This window comes from Rhamphochromis sp. 'chilingali' (genome assembly GCF_963969265.1).
Source record: "Rhamphochromis sp. 'chilingali' genome assembly, chromosome: 2".
NCBI lineage: Eukaryota > Metazoa > Chordata > Actinopteri > Cichliformes > Cichlidae > Rhamphochromis > Rhamphochromis sp. 'chilingali'.
Window position 1 is genome coordinate 32,347,338 of NC_137930.1, and position 24,970 is coordinate 32,372,307.

At 39.0% G+C, this 24,970-nt stretch overlaps 1 protein-coding gene across 1 annotated transcript in view; it reads right to left on the minus strand.

Moving 5' to 3' along the window:
• LOC308391386 (leucine-rich repeat transmembrane neuronal protein 4) overlaps window positions 1-24,970 on the minus strand; it is a gene marked incomplete at its 3' end in the record, with an annotated part of 105,257 nt that overhangs the window by 54,242 nt on the left and 26,045 nt on the right. The gene's annotated exons all lie outside the window — the stretch shown is intronic.

Sequence of the window (24,970 nt, forward strand, 5' to 3'; positions counted from 1 at the left end):
ATCTCCCCTTCTCTGCTGTTTCTAGCTCTCAGAGCAGCAGGCTCCATTGGGGACCAGTTATCGATTGAACTGAGTCAGCTATGTCCACTTTAATTCATTAAACTCCCGCTGTCAATGCTCATTGGACAATTCCAATAATGTAAAGGAACGAGGCAGAACCTATGCGTAGGGGTTATGCATAGGGATCAAATGAAAGCAATATAGAGCAAAAAGCACACTGGTGGAAGAATTAAAAAAGATATGTTGAGGCATGGAAAGAAAATCTAATAACATTTATTTCTGACTTAAGGGGATAACAATAACTCAACTGAATAAAAAATGCATATGATAATTTTACATACATCTTTCTGCTTGCACGCATGCATTACAATTCACAACTACACCATACAGATTAAAACAATGCATTCTTTTGTGCTGAAATTTAGTTAAAAATGTATTGAATGTATTATTATGCAAATATGTCCGTGTTTTATTAGAGACTTTTAGTTGGATAGGCAAATCAAAAAGTAAGAAGAAAAAACAGAAGTATAAAAAAGCCAACATAAAGAGCACAGAAAAGCTAATCTGAGTGGATTTATCTTCAATCAGGATGATGCTCTGTTTTATCTCTTTCTTGCTTAAAAGGGCGAGTGGTATCACAACCACTCTGATCCCTCTCACAAGCTGCTCTTCCTGCTGTGTGAAAAAGAATCTCAAGAAAATAGAAACAGAGCTGCCTCCATGCAATCACATTACACACTTGTCAGCTTAAAAGGTCAACATATTAGTTTAGAGCAACTTGAAAGCTGCATTTTTAAGTCATCATGCTGACACGTCACTCTTGTTTTCAATCGTGTGAAAACAAACCCAAAAAAAGGACATGTTTTGCATTTTCAAGGAGTATCTGATGGTATTTACTATATTTCATTGTTTTTTGTCAAGGCAGTGTCAGCAGGAAAAAACACAACAACAAAAAGAAAAAACGCTGAACCATTCTGAGCTTCGCCTAGCTTCCACGCAGACATGTTTAACAGGCATTTTGACACAGGATGTGTCAGTGAGTAGAGTGTGACAGCAGCAATCCAAAGAGGGCATCACAGCAAGCCCTCATCCCTACAACTTCCAACACTCGAAATCGATAGCAGAAGCAGCCACAGTACGTGTGAACATTATGTATGACTCTACTTCCATCTGCATTGGTCAATACGAGGCAGCATTCATCTTTCTCCATTACTTTCCACAGATGAGTCTCCTTTGCCTGAAGTGCCACCTCTGGAGGCGACACATCTTGCTACACTCGATGCCTGACTAATATAAGCCCCGTGCTGTGCACACTGCATCTGCAATCTCACTGTTCTTTCCCAATCCACATTATCAGTGGGTTCTGTGCTTGACATGTGAGAATGTGAAAGCTCTCTTGTATTCACACTGCCCACCCTTGCAGCTCTTGTGTGGACAGTAATGGCATTACAATGCAGGGAAGGATTTCACTGCTGGCTATGTCTGCCAGCTACTTAATTTACCATTTATAGATTTACTTTTGAAGTAATTTAATATCTAGAACACGTCCAGTAGTGTAGCTTTATATCTCTATAAAATGTAGACATGGGTTTTTATAAACCCAACATCGTTCTGTGTACACTAACATTAATACACACCTACGAATGATTTGTGCCTCCACCTCCCTCCGTATACTTTGTACGCATGTGGCTGAGGATCTGTGAATGTGTGTGTTCAGCTACCCTGGAGGATGAAGCAGTGGTATTCAGCAACCCTTATTAAAATGCCAGTCTGGCCTAACAGAGTCAGGGAAGGCGCAGGCGGCTGTCCTTGATTTTTCCCATCACCCTTCAACCCCATACACACATTAACTAAACTTTCACACTTATGCACTCACACACAACTCCCCCAGCATTCACTTTACAGAAGGCCAAGACCTGATGAACTATGTTGTCTTTTCTGTGTGCCCACTTCTGTCTCTCTATTGCTCTCTTTGTCATTGTCTCCCCCTCAGTACAAAACAAGGTGAAAAGCTTGCCAAAGGGAATTAATGGGCTTGTTAGATGCATTATATAGATGCTGTGGTTCCAACATACTTAAATAAATGATTAATTCAATATACATTCATCACTGGTACCCCTTATCTGTCAAATCAGTGGCTTAGTTTACATCTACGCTAGTTTATGAAAAATTTAAACAAGCAACGGCATGCTTATATATAGACAGCTGAAATTTTCATTAACAGATTTTGTTTATAGATGGGTGTTAAGAACTCCTTTAAGGGGAGCTACTTTTATTAAATGAAACAAAAAATTAATTCATTTGAGACATTTTCTATAAAGCTTTCATGATGACTTTAGTGATGAGTGTGGTGGCTATCCCTTTTCTCAACCATTTATATTATAGTTATCTTTATCACACATATGAATGCAAATAAGTGAAGTGTAACTAGGTAGCTTCCTCCATGCCATCAATTTCCATTTCAACAAATGACCTCTAATCCCAATTAATTAAAATAAGAATGAAAAATATAATGGGTGACTTCTCTTGGGATTATACTCTGTTGGCCTATATGCATATTTACAAAAGTTAAGCCAGAGAGGAGTACACTCTCTGGATTCATGTTTTCTAGAAAAAAAATGTTTTCCCAGTCTGGTGTTTAGTTTTTTCCTCAGTGACTGTTTGAAGTCAGAGATACTAACAGATACTAAAATTGTCTTGGCTGTACCTTAATTCCCAACAGCAGCTAAAATAACTGCCTTTTATCACACATACACAATTAAAATGTGTCCAAAAATGAAGTGCAATTTGTCATCTAAAATAAACAGATACATACATACATGAAAATACAGAATAAAAACACATAGTTTACATATACAAAAGTGTAATGTAGTGCATTAAGTAAACAAAGAATTAAGTTAAAAATGTCTGAGCAAATACAAAGCATATGCTAGCCCTTCGACAGCCGTTCTGCATTACATTCTGGCAGCCTATCTCTATTTGTCAAGATTGCACAGAGGAAGACAAGACCCTTTAAAGCACCACATCCTTTCACATAGAGTTCACCTTCATAGCCTAATGAACATGTTGAAATTTAATCAATTTTAATTTGCCTTCATATTAGGACAAGGGGTAAAAATGAGAGAATTTACTACAAAGAAAATTGAAAAGAAAGGGCCCCCTGTTGGCTTCATGAATGTTCTCCATAAAACGAACAGGAAAGAAAGAAAGGGAGAAAGAAAGAAAAACAATTAGCTTTGGAGCTATAATCTCTATCTTAATGGATGGAGAGGTACTTAAATGGGAGTCTTAGCTTATCTTTCTTATTCAGTTCCTAAAGACAAAGAGGGAGAAAGTCTAAGTGACGGGAAGAGAGAGAGAGACAAAGAGAGAGAATCTAAAAGTAGACAGCAGGATTTTGATAGTGGTGACATTTTTATTTTACTCTATTCATATATATATATTTATTTGTTTTTCCCCACAGGGTTACATTTTTTAAAGGATGCTCTCTCAGGAAAAACAAGGATTCTACAACAGACAGAATTTGACAGGAAACTACCTAAAACACTTAAACCACCCGATACAAAACGTGACTTTCATTTGTGTGTGTGTATTTTTTTTTCTTTTCTCCCGTGGTTGTCATTCTTTCGCTACATGTTTTCTGCATCTCTTTACAAGACATCATTCATATGTGAGGTTAATATTAACTCTCATCCTTGACAGAACTAATGGTAATGCTTTATAACAACCATGATTGATAATAGTTGTTACTAAGTAAATTCATCAACTTATTTTATTAAAGTGGAATTGCAAGCACTGTTCTGAGTTGGTGCGATCAGCTCCAGTGCCCGCAAGCCACACTAATGTGTGTGTAGTTAAATACACTTTACTTCTTCTTCTTTTTTATACTAAGTTAATATACTGTGTTGTGTTGTTTGTTGCGTTGTGATGTGTCATATCGTGTCGTGTTGTGTTATATGTAGTGCCGACGTAGGATGTATGACTGTGCAATGACAATAAAGAGTTATCTTATCTTATCTTTATGCACAACTTATCGATGATGCTGAGGCTGCTGCCTGCCTACTTATAAATACCTTAAAAGTTTTTTTAAACATCATTTGCAACATTACAATAACCATAATACTTAAAACTCTAAACTTAAATTGTTTAAAAATAAGCAAACAAACCCACATTAATTAATTAAGTACACATTAATTAGTTTTTCATTTAATCAAAATAAAAATAAATGAACCATCAACTTATCATTTATTGATTTATTGTTCATTAAAATGCTCTGTAAACATGAGGATAAAATAAACTAAAACAACCACAATGTCCCTCATCTGTACATATACAGGTTTCAGATATAGTAGCATCGTTCTAATTAACAACTGGCCTAGTAATTCTACATTCTACAGTTCTGTCAATCAAGCTCCCTATTCCTGCAACACAAGCCATGGGCTCACCCTGGAAGGATATAAGACATTTTTGAGCTCCCCACTTTACTTCTACATGGTAGCACCTCTCAATAGTATCCCTGCAAGGAATGCAAGTGGTACAAGTAATTGTTAAACCAGAGAGGATATCAAGCTTAATCCGCAGAGAGGCTGGGCTGCAGGTAGTAGTCTGTCACCTGCTATAAGGCAGGCTTTGTCACTGCGGAGTGTCAGCATGAATCCTCACTTGTGAGTCACATCCATCATGTGTAACTATCAACCAGAGTCAGTGTCTCACCTCCTCCTGTTGCCAACTTCCTCTCCTGCCTTACTGCTTTTTGGAAGTTGGGAAGTGAAACCATGTGCATGTAAGATGCATACAGTCTTGCAGGAGATTTCTCATAAAAAAATGGGGTTCTGCTGAAGCATATGTGTAGTACCTTATTGCCATGATCTAGTCATTCAGCATATTTCTCTGCTCCATACATCTATCATGTTACTCTTTGCAAAAACTGAGTAAAAGGGCAAAGTAACTCCATGGAACACAGTGGAAATGGATATAGTAATAACTTGATTTCAAGAAAGTTTGGAAATGACAAAACATGTATGAATTTTCTTTTTTTAAAGTGCATTTGAAGTAGAACGCATAAGATTTCATTACATAGAATTGCATGTTACATGTTACACTGAAGACATTAATTGCAAATAACTGGAAGCTACTTACTGTGTATTAGGCGACAGAAAGATTAAATACAATACTAAAAACAATTAATACTCTCTTGTGCCTGTAAAACCAATTACTTCCTGAAGCTGTCATATTTCCCCTCTTCAGTAGAAATGTAGCTCTGTTTCTGTGGCAACTCAATCTTAAAGCAGCAGTGCCCAGTGCAGACATTGCAGAATAAATGAAGGTTATGTAAGTCTGATGTCCAGAAATTATTGCAAATTGATGACTGGTGGGCAGAAAACATACTAAACAAAACAAAACAGAAAAAAAGAAGAACCATAAAAACATCCTGATGACACACAATAAAAACAAAGTGGAAACAACTATACATGTGTCATAAAGTACAATCACACTGTTTTACTCACTATGGACCCATATTTGATTTATTTTGGTGAGGGCTGTACCCTGATGACACCAAACTCCTCCTATACCCCGTCCTTCTTCTCCTCCCTCGCCATCCCTTCTTTTTGTAGGAGTGAAGCAGTCCTCCCACACATCACACAACCCTCCCTCTCTTGCCCTGTTTGCTCCTCACCCACTGGTAAACATTTCATCATTCCTCAAGGAGAGCCATAAAACACAGTGGATATCAGTGGATGATGTGGTCGGAATCCACCTGCGCATAATTTTCTATTTAAAGGTGGAGCCTGAATAAATTGGTGCGCATTTAGCTACCAAAAAGAAGGGATTTTTTTTTTTGCAAGCCTTTAATTTTAAAAGTAATACTGAATGTTCCCTGAAGCGAAAGAGAACAAGAGTTAGTGAAAGAGATGGAAGGAGAGAAAGGGAAATGCTATGTGGTTCTCTTGTTGCCTAGATACAGGAAAAATGATGGTCATCTCATCTTACTGGTATCTAATGCTTAAATTGAAATGCAATTCCCTGCAGAAACTGCTCACACAAGCGTACTTATCTGCTTTAGTTGTGGGATTACCTTCACATTTGTATCAGGTCTACAAACCCTATTAAAGATGGTATGCCATCTATAATTAATTAATAAACCGTTGTGCTACATACAGTATGCCTACAGTATCTTCATGTACTTTTATAAGGTGGTTATTGTTCATCAAAATAGAGCGCAAGATGCTTGTACAGATTAACACAACTTCCACAAACAAACAATCTAACCCCCCCCCCAAAGTCTCTCAATGGTACATATTTAGAGGGGGAGTCTTCTTGCATGCTGCTCTCACTCGTGTGTGAAGTGCTGATTTCTTGCTGCTGAGCCCAGAGGAGAAAGGAGCTCATTACAAACTCTGAAAGATTTACGAGCTATTACAGAGTGACTCTAACTGTTCATTTACTTAGATGCTTTTATTTGTTTACTTCTGTATTAAAGCGTGGATTAACGGATTAAAAGAAAACATAATGAAGGTTGCCGTTTCTCTCTGTGGGGGAAAGAGGACTGCTGTGTACCTCTGTACCTTGGATTGTAAGGGAGTGGGATGTGGAGCCAGCATGACAGCTTTATGGTAGAAGTAAAGCTTTACTGAGAAAGGGAAATCATGTGCTAAGCAGTTAAATTAGCATCTAAAGTGGCCAGTCTTAATTTTTCAGTGTCAGATGAAAATGTCGAGAGTGATGAAGTATGTGGAATCTCTGTGGAATTGACTTCTTACCTGACTTACTTTGAATTACATCTTGTTTGTTGGAAAGCTGGTCAGACATCTGTTTTGTAAGCGGAAACAAAATTGTACTGTAATTTCCTAAAAAAATTTGAATACTGATAAACTCCTTTGTGATTGTCCACAGGGAAGTTGAGTTTTAAGTGCTATAATTGTTTCTCACTGATACAGAAACCTGCTTCAAACAGGTCTTGTGGGATACCCAATCGAGGACTTGGGTTGATTAGGTAGGTACAGTCTGAAGTCTGTGAGGACAGATTTAGTTGTGAAGAAAATTGGAAATAGGAAAAAAAAACTGTATGGTACTAAATATGCTTCTTTTTTTAAATATATTAACAATAACAGGAAAGAGAAGAAGAAGTTTGAGAGAAATCATTGCCCAATGACTAGTCGACTGTCTACTACCAGTTACTGAGACACGTTTTATGAGAAGTAAATGCTTTGACCTGTATTCCACTGTGAGTCAGATCATACCGCCGCAAGATTACCAGATGCTATTTAAAAAATTCTACCCCCATCCAAAACCTATAAATATTAAAGACCCAAAAAAACTAATCAACTTTTTATTTGAGTTATTTTTAAGAACACACCCATTTTTTTCTTTGTGAAGAACAAGTATAATATTTTGTCAACCTATATCTGGAAGCACTACAGAATGACTTCTCTAGTGGGGAAGCCTAGAAAATAAGACTTTGTTGTGATACCCAAATACTGCACACTGCTTTTATGATTTTTTTTTTCTTTAACTCACCCGTATCAGCAGATTTGAAACTATTCAGTCAAAATTGCATTACAGTGATTAAATGTTAATAGTCACCCTAATAGTTCTATGTTTCATGTCATCCAGTAGCTTTATAAGCAGCTTACAATGAAAGTAAAAAAAAAAATCACAATCGTATGATGAGGGGAAAACAAAATCAGACTTGAAAAAGTAAGCTGAAAACGGTAGAAAATGAACAGAGAAAAGGAAAAGCTGTAAGAAAGGAGAATGAGAGGGTAGAGAGAAATGTTATAACTCAGACCTGCTCTCTGGGGTAAGGTCTGTAAATTACAGTGAGATGTGGACAGCTTGTCAATGTATAGTCCTGGGCCAGAGCCTCCTGAGCTACACCACACACACACTACACTCTTTTTTATAAGCCTGCCTGCATACCCTCCTGTCTGTATGTCTGTCTGTCTGTCTAATATCAGTATGTCGCAAGAAAACCATATCCTTATATATTCATGCAGGTAACACCCACATATATCTACTGATGTAGAAAATTGGTTGGTCTATTCAAACTCCAAGTGTTGCAAAGGTTTTCCTGGCTCACCTGATTATGGTTCATCAAGCTGTTGCCTTAATAGTCACAGCCACAGTTAAATCAAATGTGTTAATATGCTTTAAAGTTTCCATAATTTGACTGTATAGACACATTCAAATGAGTGCTTCTTCTTGCAAAAATCAATTTTAAATCCAACCTCAGTGTAAGGGTTCAATGAGTGCCATTTTTTTCCATTCAGGCAGCTTACATTAAATCAATGGGATGACCTCAGCACAGACATTGTGTATCTACCGCAAATTGAAATGGATATTGGGTTTGGATCAGATATTGTTTATCAGCATTACTCATGTCGATATTTAAATACATATTGAAATTGTGTTTCAATAGATATTGAATTATCCTCTGATTCAGTGAGTTTTCAAAACATCTATTTAAGAATAAAAACATGGCAGTCCCAAGGCTACAACTGATGAGAACATTTATTACTTTTTCTGAAATGTTTTATTTCAATGTAACTTTTATTTATTTATCTATTTTTCTCACCTACAAAAAAGCAACCAGCAGGGTCTGTGTATAAGAAGAGAATGAAGCAAACCTATAGAAGTGCAATCTGTTCCTCTTGGTCTCTGCTAATTAAAGTTAGAATGTGTTTAGTGGATGTAAAATAAATCATACTTTGCAATGTTATTTATACCAGTGAACAACTAAAATAGACTTTTTACTAAAGCCCCTTTGTGTGTGTGTGTGTGTGTGTGGGTGGGGTGGGGGGTGGGGTGGGGGGGTATTAACACTTCTTCCTTCACTTCAGTGCAGAGTTGATAATTTACTAATCACCATTATGAAAAAAAACTCCAAGTCTAATGATGCAGACAGAAAAAAAAAATTGGAACATGTAATTTAATACATGGCTGAGTCTCCTACTGTGTTCAAAAAAAGACCATCAGGCCTTGCTGTTTTGCTGCAGGTATACATCTCTATTTGTTCAATAATTCATCAACTGAAATGCTTTATTTAGTAGAACCCTTCAGCTCCATCTAATTCTTACTTCTGCCTTTGGAGCTTGGAGACAGTATTTATAACTGCAACAAAAACTCCCTACACCCAATGTGGTGGTGATGGCGATTCACAGCATCCACATGTTTATGGAAAAAACAAAGTGAGAATTGACTATCCGAGTTCACACATTCTCTGCCAAAACATTCCAGCAGTATTCATTATTTCCAGGCTCAGTAGAGAAAAACAGTGGTGGGCTTCTGCCCTGTCGTTTCTTCCAAAGCCAGCCATCAACCAGATGGAAGACAGTCAATTAGCCTGGCACCCCCCTCTCTCAGCAGGCTCCTAGTTCCCTTAGTGTCAATCAATGTAGATAGCTGTCAGTCTCAGAAAGAGTCAATGATGACAAAGAAAAAAAAATCCTGAAGAATCCCATAATACCCCTGCTGTGGCTCATGGCAGCGTGAATGATGGGAGATGCTGAATCAGAGCGTCTAAGGCCTGTTGGCGCCTTGCCTCAGCCAGCCTCCACCATTCTATGCCTGCGAGTCTCCTCTTATGCTCTTTTACAGTCAGCTTGTGTTGTTTTTTATGTGGTTCATTTTTTCCCAGCCCTGACACAGGCTTCCACACTGGCAGCCAGCTCCCTCAAAGAGGAGTTAGAGATGGATACCTGCTGGGTCAAGCTAAGCTCCTCCATCACCAGCCTGCTGTACCATAAAAGACCACAAAGGACACCCAGACCCCATAGCTGCCTCTCAGGGATCAGACTCTGTTGTTTTGACTAGCAAGAACAGGCAGGACACACAATTTCTGAAAGTTGGAAAGAATCTTACACTGCAATTGTTTTATTTGAAGAAGTTTCAGGAAAAAAGGATGAAGATGCAACAGATGAAAATAGTTCATCCTTCACAAGGTGCAAACAAGGTTTAGCTTTTTTAGACTTAATCCCACAATGTGGGGACATGATAAATATACAAAAATGTCAGATACAGTAAAACAAGTGTTCTTTCTGTGTTAAAGTTCACACTTCTGATTATGTAATAATTCTATTCTTTCTACATTTTTATTTGCCTATATCTGCTTATAGTATTATCTACTTTCAAGTATCTACTTATTTCATTTACTTAACTATAGAACAATGCACACACCTACACACACCAGTGTTTTCTACACATTACTTTAACTGGATGGGATGCCAAGGGATATTATCTGTTGACTCACTTTAGCATATGTTTATTTTCATCTTTTTATCTAAGACAGCACTGCCAGCAATGCGATTTACTAGTTGTCAATGTCCTGGCTTTTATTTCATGCATATTTCATGCTATCTAACTAGCCCAAGCACTTAGACTGCCTTGGATTGCAGTTGCTGATGACTGTCCTTGCTCTGGTTTAGAGGTTCACTACAAAGAGAAAGGACCAATCTGGCCAGAACTCACAGCAGGTGAGTTCAAGCTCAAGTTCTGGTTAGAGAAATCACAGCAGGTGGGTCTCTACATCAATGGGGAGCAGAACAGTGAGCTCTAGCTCAAGACAAGGTATGCTTTTACTAGCCCAAGGGTATTCTTTTACTACACTGGCACTGTGTTTGCAATCATTGTTATGCTGAAAAATGAAGCTGTTGCCAATCAGACATTTTCCTCTTGATATTACAAATTGGATCAAAATATGACAGTACTTTTCTGCATTCATTATTTTATACATTTTGAAAAGATCTCCAACACCACTAGCTAAATGCAGTCCCAAATCTTGACTGAACCTCCACTGGCTATAGCCACGTTTGTTACACGTCCCTCCCCTGACCTTCTTTTTACATTCTGATGAACAAAATTTTTTATTTTAATTTATCATTCCATAAGACCCGTTGGCACTAATTTTCAGTCCACAGCTTAAGTAATTGTAGCTTACTTCAGCACTTTCTTCCCATTTTCCTCCCCTTCCTTCCTTCCTTTCTTCCTTCCTTCCTTTCTTCCTTCCCTACCACTGGGACCATTTCTGAAGAGGCTTTGGTGAACAGTAGATTGATCAACTGAAGGGTCATGAGATGCATCTCTCAAGTCCTGTGTCAGAACTTATTTTCCTATTTCTTACAAATGCAATTTTGATATATTAAACGTATGACTTCTTCTGTCCTCTACTTGTTCAGTGTCCTCAGTGTTTTAAAGGAACATTGTAAACAATGCTGAGATATGCCAAATTATATAGGTAAACATTATTTGGTGCAAATCTTGGCATTTTTCATATATTAAAATGAAGAAACAGGAAGAAATGATTTGCTTGTTCAACAGGCTGGTAGTGACAAAGTAGCAACCTAAAATTTTTGCACAGTACTGTAAATAATTTTTTATGAGATCACAATTCAGTTATGCTTAGTGCCCCTGTTGATGAAAGTACCGTATATTTTGGACCATAAGGCACACCGGATTATAAGGCGCATTAAGCGAAACAAAACAGTAAGTCAAATTTTACTCAACTCATTCTTCTTGCTTCCTCCAAATCTATACCATTGATTCATTAATGTTGAATTCTCTTGCAGCTGCTCTATTCCCCTGTTATTGCAGTATATCAATCAATAACTTCGTATTGTGGATGGATTATTTCAGTTGTTATCCTGACTGAAGTTTGGTCCATTTATAGCATCCTGCCATGCGATTGCATTTGCCCCTAACCATCGGGAAACCTCACGTTAACTTTTATCGAGTGGAAAAAAATTTGCGTTCATCCTTCAGCTTCACTGTGTTTATGTCTATGCTAACATAGCTGTGTCGCTAGCAATCACATAGTACAGTCTTTATCAAACTGTGGTATGCGTACCACTAGTGGTACTTGGGCTCTCTCTGGTGGTACGTGGGAAATCTCCAATTTATTTTAAGATTAAATAATATACTATTATGGAGGTATGCAAAGACGTCATCAGAGTTTCCAAGGCTCCTCTGGGAGCTGGAGTCAACCAGAAAACATGTGAGTCCTCAATGAAGATTATCCTTTCCTTATCTTTCCTTCCAGTTGTCGCGGCCGCTACAGAGCACTGGCTGGCTTGTTTCCCTGGGCCTCAAAACTGCAAAGGTGGCACGGCGATGGCAAAAACACAGCCCTTTTTCGCGGTGCCACCATCCTGCGATCCCAGCCACCATCGATGAGTCAGAGACCACCGGGTGAATCGGTGGGGGCGCGGGAGATGCCGTCGGTGAAACAGGAACTCGCCTGGATGCCGAAAAACTGGTAGCCAGGAGAATGTGATCCGTTTTTTCTGTGAGTGAGTGGTAATCCTTTGCGGCAAGCAGCAGGGAGTTGGCGATGCCAGCTCGCACAGGCAACTGTTGGAGGAAGACGTAAGTGAAGAGGAATCCGCCATCATCCATTCCTAGCAAGGACAGCATGCTCTCCATGAGCTCAAGAGCGGTACCATCACCCAGTCCTGAGAGAGCGAGGAGTTTCTCAGCCTGCTCTGCATCAGAGAGGGAGTAGCACTGCAGCAGCAGTGCCTTGAGAGCGGTGTACTTCCCTTGGGTGGGGGTATCCCAGAGAAGGGTGTTCACACGGCAGGTAGACAACGGATCCAGCGAGAACACCATATGATGGTATTTTGCGTCGTCGGCTGAAATGCCATGCCACGAACCATGAAGAAGGGTCCTGAAGCGAAAAATCTGGCAGCTTAACCGCCACAGGAAAAATTAAAACGTACAGCTCTGCTATCACTTCCGACATAAATGAAGACAGAAAACTAAACAGCAGTGGCGTTTGTAGGGTTACTAGCTAGTCCAACTTCAGTAACCCTACAAACGCCACTGCTGTTTAGTTTTCTGTCTTCATTTATGTCGGAAGTGATAGCTGAGCTGTACATTTTAATTTTTTCCAAAATCTCTCAGTCAGAACATGGTATATCATGTTTAGGTGGAAACTAGCGAACTTAACTTAAATTTAATAAATTCTGTTTTCATGGATGCCTGGATGTTAAACTTAATTATCACACCAGGTAAAGCAGCAACCCTGATCATTTTATTAAAGATGAAAAAATTTAGACAAAGGAACTCTCAGTGTTCGTTTGACTTTGGGACCTGAAGAACAGAGTTTTGGACCCAGATTAATCTAAGCCCATGAGGCTCCTGACTACGGTAGCCATAATGCTCCGACAATCAATCAAGCGGTGTGGCTTCGTCGCTTACAAAAGTTGTACTAAAATATTTTGACAGCTTTTTGAGCGTCGTGTACCATATAAAATCGGTTCAGTAAGCACAACCACAATTCATACATAAGGTGCACTGTCAACTTTTGAGAAAATTAAAGGATTTTAAGTGCACCTTGTAGTGAGGAAAATACCGTAATAAGTTGACCCTGTTGCTGAATAAAGAAAATATTTATTTTATTGTCGTCAAAGGAGCATGCAAAGAAAAGCTTCTTTACTTCTTTAAGTTGCTTGAAGACGTTTCACCTCTCATCCAAGAAGCTTCTTCAGTTCTAAGGTCAAATGGTAGGGAGTCCCAGATATAAACCTAGTGGGAGTATCCCCCCACAGAGGGACAAAAGGACCCCCTGATGATCCTCTAATCGCCTGAGCCAAGGTGTGAAACTGGGTGTGGGTCCCAATCAGCCAGAGTTTCGGGTGAGCTCATTGTGAAACCTGGCCCCACCTTATCATGCGAATTCCTGAGGTCAGATGGCCCAGGATGTGAGTGGGTGTTAAGGCCTGCCATCTATAATCCAGTTTTGAGTTCCTTGCCCAGATGCCTTAACGCCCACTCGTATCCTTGGCCATCTGACCTCAGGAATTGGTTCGAAAACCATAGAAACAACATCAGCTAAATGGCATATCAGCACAATCTTTGCATAAGAAACATTTTTTTTGTAAAAACAGTAGGGAGAGTAAGGTGAATGTGAATTGGGAGTAAGGGCTATTAAAAATGTCTGAAAGAGCGAGAGAGAGAGAGAGAAAGACAAATGCCACCACATTGCAAGTTGCCATGCACCAATATGTCTTCCCATCAATTTATAGATTGAAAACTACAAATGTTGTTGTGTTTAGAAGAGGAAAAGTCAGCTGAACAACCTAATATGTTAGTAGCAGCATCACAAAATGTTAACTCACAAATTAACCTCAGATTTGTGAGTAAGTTTTTTTGTTGTTGTTGTTTGTTTGTTTTTTTTGCAATCCTAAAAAGATTTTAGAATTGCAGGTGAAAAGCGGGTGGGAGGGGATCCTTTTCATACAAGCGCTTATTAGATACATCAACTTTGTGCCTGTCATATCTGAGTAGTGTACCTTTCTATAGCACTAGGGACACAGGGCCTACACTGTTTACCTCACACCTTGCTAATGGCCATCTGTGGTCATTATAGCCCAACAGTGAGTCATAACAACGCTCCTGAATGGAGCCTCTGCTCCTCCAGGGCCAGTGGGTCTCTCCACAACACTACAGCTGCCACTGTTTCCACTGTTGTTGCTGTGTACTGTAGTTGTTATTGATGTTGATTCTCTCATTCTACCCCCTCAAACACATCATACTGACCCACCAGTATGCCTGCAGTCATGCAAGGCGTTGTTTATCTACCAGCAAGATGGTTGAGATATACACATACACAAGCCAAATATGGGCTCTCTAATGGAAGATCCTCTCACGCTGTTTCTCCTCAGAGAGTATATCCTTTTCATTCCAGTTCAATTCCTCGCTCTTACTCCACATCTCTTATGTTCAGCTCCTTCAATCTCTCTGCCCTCTCGCTAGTATATCAGTAGATGTCTGTGCCCAGCTGGATTAGATCACTGTGGGTAAGCCCATAGTGGTGTTCCATCAGGCCCAAGAATGGTGGGACATTTCATGAAAAAACTAATGCACTGTAGGCAAAGGCCCAGCTGTACCAGGACCAGGATATGTGAATTCAACTACTGCTGCCCCCGATAACACCCAAGCCATCCAAAAAAAAGAAAAAAAGAAAAAAACACAAGCCATAAAGGGATGTAGGGGGAAATTTATCGGGCTGCAGCCTGGACCAATGGTGACTTTATCTATTTGTGTGCAGAGGTGGACAGCTACATTTCCACAGTGTGTGTCTACATGCCCCACTGTGTGAGGATGCATTTATATGACTGTTTTTCACTATACATTGTGTGCATGGATAATAGCGTCCAGACATGTCTCAACATCAGTGCCTATACATGCATTTTTTCCTTGAAAGTTTGTTCATTTTATCAGCTCTTTTGCTCGGGTTGATGAGGTTACCAAATGGCAGCATGCATTTCTTTTCCTTCCCACCAGTGGGCAGCTCCCAGCAGCCTTTCTACAAAGTCTAAAACCCAGCTGCCTCCCTGTGGCTTCCATAATTACACCACCCATCAGGACAAAGAGAGATGAGGAATACCAATGAGTAAAGAGAGTTAGAGTCCATGCTGCAACAACAGCGTGGACTCTAATTTATATGTGTGTGGACAAAGCTTCGTCATGAGCGTGGAGCCAACTCCAAAGATGAAACCACTCATGGGCAATGGAATACAACAGCTATTCCATACAAATACAATTACACACTATTCGGCAGTAGGAGGTAGACAAGGCAAAAGACCCCCATGCAAAGAAAACTGGATGTCAAATAAAATTTTATAAACAGGACTATGTTTTTAAATCTCTTTTATACTGCACAGATTTCTCATTTCAGCTCCCAAATTGATAATTGTAGCATGTTGCCAGTTTTTGGCAGCTGAAAATACAAACAAATATTGTAATGCAAGATGACTGTAAGGATATATCTAATCAGTCATTTCAGTTCAGAGAGGAACTATATTCCAAGCAGAGGAAACCAGAAGAGAGTGATGAGGCAGCAATCATACAGAACGTCCATCTGAAGCTGCCAACTTTAAGCGCCAAGGCCTGTTGGGAGAATGAAAGACTCATCTGAAGTCTTAGACCATTATCTGGACGAGATTCTGTAACCTTAGGGCAAGATGTTCAGTAATAGGCCCATCCCAAAGGAAAATAGTAAGACAGATAGGAACGGAGATGTATAAAACTCATCAAAAAGAGAAATTTGAATCCCTTTTTGACAGAGGCGATACAGAGAACGAGTCCTGTGTTTTCATTGATAAATGGTTGCAGAGAGTGAGTGGGCATTGTGCCTCACTCTATCATCCAAACAACAGTATCTCTCTCAGGGAGTCCTTCCGTTTCCAAACCACCCCTACTGGCTGTGGCTTTAGACAGATTTGCCAAGCCTTCTCACGTGTAGCCGCCAAACACAGAATTATCCATTGCCTGCCTGCTCTTTCCCTCGTTTCCCTCTCTTCTTCCCCTTCCTATTTCTCTCCTTTAGTGGAATGAAGCCACTGACAGGCAGATGGGCAGATGGGGATCGACAGTGTTCTCTGGGCCGAAAGCTAATTGGGAGAGACTGGGAACGGATTTGGAACTGCTGAATGGTCCTGACATGATGAGAAAATCGATGCACACTTCCAGTGTATTTGCATCATGCTGAACTGAAAGACCACGGTCTAATGCTGTCTCTGCTGGTAGTCATTAAGAGTTTTGTTTCAACTCTGACCCCTCAATGTGACAACTCAGCTCAAGACTGATTGAAACGAGCGCATCAGTTCATGTGGGAGATGGGGCAATATACCCAGTGTTTCTGTCCATTTCTTATGACAGCCAAGTGCCTGGTATACTTGACTTACTACACTTACTGTAAAATGACCTTCTGGGCGTCTATCCATAACAATCATTTAAAAAAAAAGAACATGTCATAAAATCACGACTTGGCAGTCCAGTGTGTAGTTTTCTCCCTATGCCTGTGTCAGTTTTCTCTCACAGTCCAAACACATGTTTCTTAGCATTTCTTCTAAAAGCTGATCAGAACAGCAATCTCAGACACAGGTTCTTCCTGTGCGGCTGGCTTAACAATAATAGTTAGTAAGAAAAAAAATAGCATAGGACGTTTGTAATTTAAAAAAAAAATGGAATTCCTTTAATTGTGATAAATAGATAGAAACAGAAACTGATCAACAAAGTTTCAACAGCAAGGAGAAATAAAAGGCTAAAATATTTTTCTTTTCAAATGGGTAATGCTTTGGCCTTACTTCAGCTTACCCTTGGTTGCCTTAGAAAGACTTAGAAAACTTTCTTGGCAGAGAATACATTAATTACAAGTACATTTATTACCTTGTTTTTGAGTTTTCACAAATATCAGAGTATTGAAGTCTTGAAACAAATAAATCTGGTTAATTGGAAACGTTTTTAGAAACAATTTGTATAATTATAAAATCATCCTTTATAAGAATATTGATGATTTTCTGCTGTCAAGATGTGAATCACATGTGATTAATAATAATAATAACAAATGGCTCATGTGTAAATGAGTGTGTCGCATATCACTGCTTGGTCTCAGTTATCTACAAGTTGCAAACATCTGAACAATGACTGCACCAAGAACCAAAAATTCTGATGAGTTACAGTTATAGGATGTGATTCATCATTGAGTTCATCTGTCGTTGTAAATCTGTTGTAAATTGTGCACATGTGTGATATTCAAGAAAAATCTTCATCTTCAACAAAACACAATATATCTATGTAGCACATAATTTGCTTCAACGAAGGTGATATGGACCGCCGATATTACAGATGAAAACAACTGGCGGTGCTGCAGGTCTGTTCATACTTTGAGAAAGAGTGTTGGGGGGAGAATGGAGAGTTTGAATCTGTGCTCAAGAAAAAAGCCCACCTGCAGTTTCTAAAATGAGAGATGGTGGAACATAGCATAAATGCAGTGCCTCAAAATCTGTAAGCCTACAGGGGACTGTCTTTCCCTGCATGGAGCAGATTGCCCTCATAATTTTCCAACTGTGAGACAATAGAAAAGTGGCCACTGATTTTCCTAGAACTCCTTTCTTCTTTTGTATCAGGTCTGATTGTATACTACCTAACAGCATCTCAACAATACCTGCCACACAATAACCTGTGTTCTGTTTATTGGAGATCCAAAACGAATCTTTGCAATCACTGCCAGACAGTTTGTGATAGAAACTTGTCATAAATCTCATAAATTCTGACCCCACTCAAAGTGGCATATTCTCCTATTCTACACACACATATAATAGTTCCTAACACATGTTGTTATAATACTTGTCCATGAAATGACCTGAAATGTATTGTCTCATACTTACAACTTAACAGTGTCAATTTTAGGCTACACAAAAACACAAATCTCTATCCTAATGAGAACATGTATGCAATCTCTATTTAAGTGTTTACATATGAACACAAAGCTGACACAACAAAAGCAGCCCAAAGAGATTTTTCAGTGATCGTCACAGCTTCAGGGTCTGGCTGCTGGGCTGGGGTCAGCATCACCATCAGCTTTATCAACACGCTGAGTTTTTGGCTAGCTGTGTGTATCATGCTGTGCAGATACTTCCAAAGAGCCAAAGTTGTGTGAGCAGCATAATCCAGTTGTTTCTGTTATGGACACAGTTTGCACTTTACCATCACACTCATCTTTTTGTGCTGTGAAAATTAAAGCCATATCTGTTTCTCTGCAGATCTGTCTCCCCTTTACATACAAATTAAAATCAACTGACTGTATCGCAAGTGCACAGGAAGAAGGCCTGTTTACTTGATTTTTTTTCTTTCTATCCACTTCGATAACTAAAGAGCCTTTGCAACCTAATTAATGTCATTATTGTAACTGTAATTACTGAATTTCTTAGAGGAAACCATTACATTATTACATTATTGAAAAATGTAATGTGAATAAACTTTGTAAATTATTTTGTAACACACCCAAAACTGCTCTTCATAATTTAAAAACCTAGACGTACAGTTACATTATAGGCTACTTTCAAAGGAAGGCGAGAGCCCTCTGGGGCGTGAAACTGAACTGCGTTACATATTCCTCCTTATAGTATTTAGATGGTGAGATAAAGGTCAGAGTTGAACATCACAAACGCTCACCAACAGACTGCATCGATAGACACAGAAACATTTTGTGGCTTGGGTGAGCTGTTATATGTGCCCCAAGTAACGATAACTTTGAGCAGATGGGTTTAGGATGTGATTTCTTTTTTGCAACATTTATTAAATCACTCAGATGAACTCAGTTACGGCTGTGGGAGCATGCAGTCTCACCTTATCCAGAATCACACCTATGATACATTTGATCCTTGGGACTTTGTGGATAGTGGAGTAAATGTCATAAACATGATGGCTTGTTCTTATCTTTGTAGACAACATTGAGTTCTTAACCTGTGCAAAATTTGTTCTGTTGGACAAAATAAGATTTCCAGTGCCCCCTTTTTTCAGCACTTAGCAAAAAGACCTGGCAAAATTGGAAGTGTCTAAGAATGTAAGACTGAAAACTTTGGCCAAGATGTTCAACAAAGATGTTAGCTATTAGAAGTATAACAGACTATAAGATTACCCTCACTCCCATTGTTTTATGCGGAACAAGCATAGCGAAAAAATAAAAGGTGCAGAATCTCACAGCGACTGAGAGTTAGAGATGAAAGATACAATGCTGCTATTGCTGCAAGGACAGAACGAGTATCCCTTTCATTTATGGCATGGACAGAACAAGTGTCCCTCTCACTTATTGCTGTGTAGGGGGAGCAAGTGCTTGCATAAAGGTTTTATCCAAGGCAACAACTCAACATTAATCAGAACAAGGGGTAAAAATCTCCCAGTTGTCATGGAAACATCCACTGCCCTGGTAACATTGCCCTCATTGTGACAGGCACTTCTTTTACAACGACAGGTGAAATGAAAAACAGCCAAGTCTCATTCTCTGCCAGTCAGCCATTATATATGAACCCAGCTCTCCCCCTCTCTCTCTTATCCATTTCACATCTTTTATTTGTTGCTCCCATCTTAGGAAGACAAACCTCCACGTACCTTCTTTTTGCTCAAAGAAAGCCGACACAAACTCAGAAGTTGTTTATAGTGCACAAACAGCTTGCTCCTGGGGTTGTGGTGTCCCAGAAAGCCTTGCAAATGAAGTGGGAGATTAGCTTTCTTAGATCCCCCCCAACCCTTTTTTTTAAATTCCATTCCAAAGACAGAAGAAATGTATGCAAATGTGTGAATGTTGATGATCAGTGTTTCTATGGATTTTTTTCCTTCTGTGTAACAAACCATTTAAAGAGAATTACTGTAGTGTCTCGAAAGAAAATAAGGAATAGCATTTAGGTCAACGGGGGATGTATATAACTGATAGTGCTTACCCAGACGCTTGTTCAATATAGCCAGGGTATCTTTCTGCTACCTGCCTTAACATAACATCGTCAATGTATAGGCAGTGACACCAAAGTGGCTATCAAGTCAGTCAGTTAACATAGCATTTATCAATCTAGCCATCACATGAAAGGAATGGTGTTGGCAGGATCCAAAAAAATCATAAATATGGATTATATTGGTGACAGAATGTTTGATATTTCAATAAATAAATAAATAAAAATAAACCATTTAAGGAAAATATGAAGTGGAAAAACACAGCACACATTGTGTAACAACACAGCTGCTGTAGACAGATCGGAGGTATGAGTCTTTAGAAAAAGAAGGAAAAAGCACTGTTCACTGGTATAATATTCAAACCAGGGTGTAAATGTGAATGTGGTTTAAGCACTTAAGGTCAACAGTGCTACTATATACAGTATGAATAAAGTTTCTCCTAATGTTTTGCAGGGAAGGAAAGCTAGTGAAAAGGCTTACTGTGTAAGTTAACAAACTTACAAAAATCAAGACTTACAAAAATCAAAATTTGATGGATTATAATTGTTAAAACTAGGCAAAGACAAATGAATTCTTAATAGAGCACACAAGGATGAAATTCAAGCAATAAATTAAGGAAACACAAGATTCTCGATACTCTCACACACATTGAGGACTAATAAGGGGAATGGGACATGGAAGAGTAACAAGGTACATGTGAGTATAATCACGGGAAATGACTGACATGAAGTAAAACTAAATTAAGACACAAGGAAATAAAGACTAAAAATACAACAGGAAACAATAAATGAATAAATAAATGACCGAAATTGATAACTGATAACTCAGTTAAACTAAATAGTAACTAAACTAGCCTAATACCTAATACCAGTAGCGGTTTTAGATACGGGCAACACGGGCGGTTGCCCGGGGCGGCATCGTGGTGGGGGGCGGCATGACGGGCATCGGCGAAAAAAAAAAAAAATTCCTCCTACTCATGCTGCCCCGACGTCATGCCAGCGCATATTGTGAATGGTACAGGCACCGATCGGTTTTCTATCTACATACAGTACAGAATATAGAGACACGAGTAAGAAAAAAAATATACAGTTTAGGACTCGGGGTAAAGGGATCAATATCAATTTAAAATTTACAGTTTGATGATTTAAAGTCTCACACACAACCCATCGAAAGGGGAGGTGGGCCCTACTGCTTCCAAATAGAGCACATTTCATTTATAATGTTGTAAATCCAAGCCCATTATGTATTCATGATTTGAATCCTGGGTTGTGTGAAATCTCAGAAAAGCACCTTAGACAAAGTGAATCTGTGAACTAAGGTGTAGGTGTGTTAGATCATGCTGTGGTGACCTTCGAGTTGGGGGATTTGTGTTCATACTGGAGTGCAAAATTAAAATCAATGGAAGATGGACAAGAAAAGTTCAAAGCCATCAGGTCCTCAGTCTCAAGAGAAAAGAAGAGGAGGAGAAACGAGCAAAAGATACAAGTAAGCAGATGTGTCATTGGATAATGGCAGGTCATCCTGAAACAATCAGAATCAGAATACTTTATTAATCCCTAAGGAAATTATGTGGGTTGCAGCTGCTCCAAGAAGAAATGGTAAAAATAGCAACAGTAACAGACAGAGGGAGTGTTCGCCCAGGGCGCCAAACAGGCTAGGACCGCCACTGCCTAATACTACACTAACCTAATAAAAGCTGGCACCACTGAATACTAGATGGAGCAAGAAAATTTAAAAAAAAAAAAAAAAACACGAGAAACTAATAAATTGAACAGTATGATGGACAAAAGGAAATCTCTAAACGAACCACAAAATACAGAGAAAAAATCAGGAAACAGAATTCCTAAAAGAATAAACTTAAAAAATTAAAACCTACACAAAGCCATAACAAAACCTGCAGCTTATGATTTGGGTAAAAATAAGTTTTAGTTTTTATTCTTTTACCTGTCCTTTAATGAAGAGTCGCATGAGAAGTTGCGTCTAAATATCTATATTTATGCCTGATGTTCATCAAGGAAAGGCAAACTATTAAAAAACTGTACTTCATTTTTAATGGTTACATTTAAATACTTTACCCCCCTGCTCTCTGTGCTCAGAGGTCCAAATAATCTTCCAGGAGTGGTGTCACTATTTTCTGGAGAAAACAGCATTGGTTCATCAAACTGGTCAATGGGTGGTTATTTCATAGCTGCTAATCTCTAATTTGAGCATTATCCGCTTAGGAGAACGTTAAGTCTGCAATATAAGTTGTCATGGCTATGTATCCAGGTAAGAGGTGAACGCCTTCATAACAGGATTAACCCTGAAGTTAGCTGGATAAGCTCAAATCCAGTTAACAGTACAGGCCACTAGTGTACCATTACAGTATACTGAGAATAGTATTTGGCTTATAATCAGTTTAAAAGCCTGAACAAGAAAAATAAAAGCACCATACAAAGAAACACTAAATAAAAAACAGCCTCAAGTGAAATTAAATTTCAAGCCACTGAAGAGGGATATATACTGCTTAAAAAATAAAATAACATCTTTTTAATGAAAGTTGGGTTACTCCTGAAGCACGACAATGGCTTATAAGGTGAAAATATGAAAGGAGTTCCTGGAGGATGAAGGAATTGATACCACTGACAGGCCTCCATGGTCTTATGACCTAAAAACTAAAAGAACACGTCTGGGATATTATGTTTTGGTCCATCTGATGTGATTGTTACATGAAGAAAAAATACACTGACAGACTGTATTCTTCAGTTTCTCATATCACACTGTATCAGACCACATTAAGTCACATCCCATCTAGATTGTTAATTTAAATCTTCAACTATTTCAGTCTGTCAAAATCAAAAATGAAAAGAAAAAATGTGTCTGTAACTCTAACCATAATCTTGACCTCTGTGTGTGTAAGGTATAACATAAACTAAACTAAAAAAATAAGTAACTTTACAGAACAATGAAAGGAAACAGATTTGATATATTTTGAAGAACTAAAATTCAAAATAACTTCTTAAAACGAACATCAAGTAATAAACTATTTAGGTGCTTATATTGGCATAACTGGAAATCAAAATAGATGTACTTGTGTCACATATTAAACTTACATGGTTCATTTAGAATGTTTCTAAAGCACTGGCTGGATCTATAAAACCAAAGATTTGGTAAAGTAACTTATATTTTCTCTTGTTAAACTTACTGTCTAGTGACAGTAGTGGATTACTAAAGATCGAAGTGTCCTAATTACAGTACATCGGCGTATTCCTTTAAAAGAAACAAGTGTAATTACTACATTTGGGTGTCTCTCTTTTAGACTTTGTTAATTCTTTTAACCCAGCAGAGGTGTACACTTCCTTGGTCAAGTTTCTGAAGGCAGGTGTGGTCCTGCATAACATGTATTACACAGATCAGGCCTTAAGTATATCAGTTCATTCTGGAAAGTCCACTGTTAACTGCAGCAAGGGAACTGTTTAGTGTTCAAGTGTCTACTTGTGGGTATTAACCAAACCTCATATGGAAAGTAGGCCATGCAAATGATGCCGAGCAGGCCTCTGGAAAGAGAAGGCTATAGAAAGACACGGATAGAACCAAAAACCCACACAGAAAAAATGGGCCACACTAAACCACTTAAAAATAAAATGAAATAACATAAGAAAAAACACACCAAAAATATTCCTCAAAGAGAAGATACAAAGCCAATGTGAACAAGAAATGTGGGAGAAAAAAAACTGTAAACTGGAGCAGACTCAGAATAAACAGATTTATGCTCACTGCTCAAGGAGTGTAATGGTTAAGCCTGCAGACTGCAGTGTATTGGTGACTCACTACATACACCAGTTAGAGCACAGAGCCTTGAAAGCTCCAAGATCTCAGGCCCACACAGCCTTGGAGTAACCTGGGATAAGAGACGAGGATAAGGAGCGAGAGGCTCACCAAGCTGTTACACAAACCACCAAAAGCTAATAACAACTGTGTTTTCCTTTTTTTTTTTTTTTTTTTTTTTTTCTAAATGACGTCAGAAACAGCAGTATGCGACATTACGTGATGGCAGAGCTTCAGTTCATCCTTTGTCATTTTTTTTTTTTTTTAATAAATAGGACAGGGGGAATGAATGAGAGAAAGAGGGGGAGAGAAAGAAAGAAAACCAAAGGGGAGAAGAGACGGTGAGAAGGGGGGGGGAAGAGAGAGAAAAAAAAAAAGAACTCCTGGGTCACCTGTATGGAGAAAAAAAAACAAACAAACAAAAAAAACAAACAGAGGAGACAGCAAACAACAAAGAGCAACATAATAATAGAGAAAACAAAGCACCATCACAATAAACTAGCTAGTCATAGATATCAATATTTACTAAATAATAAACGATATTGTGCAGCACGCAAGATAGACAGCGCACAGTGTGCTTTGAGGCAGCAGCCAAGAAAGCTTTAGTCCGCGTCTGTGAATACCCATGTGTGCATACCTGTGTGGATCAGCATGCTTGCATTCCAAAGGTTTCTCCATGTAATGATCTGCTAGGGAGTGTGGGGGGGCCACAGTCCCGTCCTCCAGGGTGTGAAGCGGGTATGGAGGAGATCAAAACTCCAGACATCCAGAGGCCCCCAGAACACAAGAGACCATGGAAGACCAACAGAGGGGCAGCCGCGCCACTGTTCCAGTAAGAGCTGAGGAGAGTCCCAGATGAGGGCTCGCCCAGCAGCCGCGGAGCAGAAGTCAGGGGGAGTTGCAGTGACGCGCCCGTGAGCTCCGCCGGCCCCCA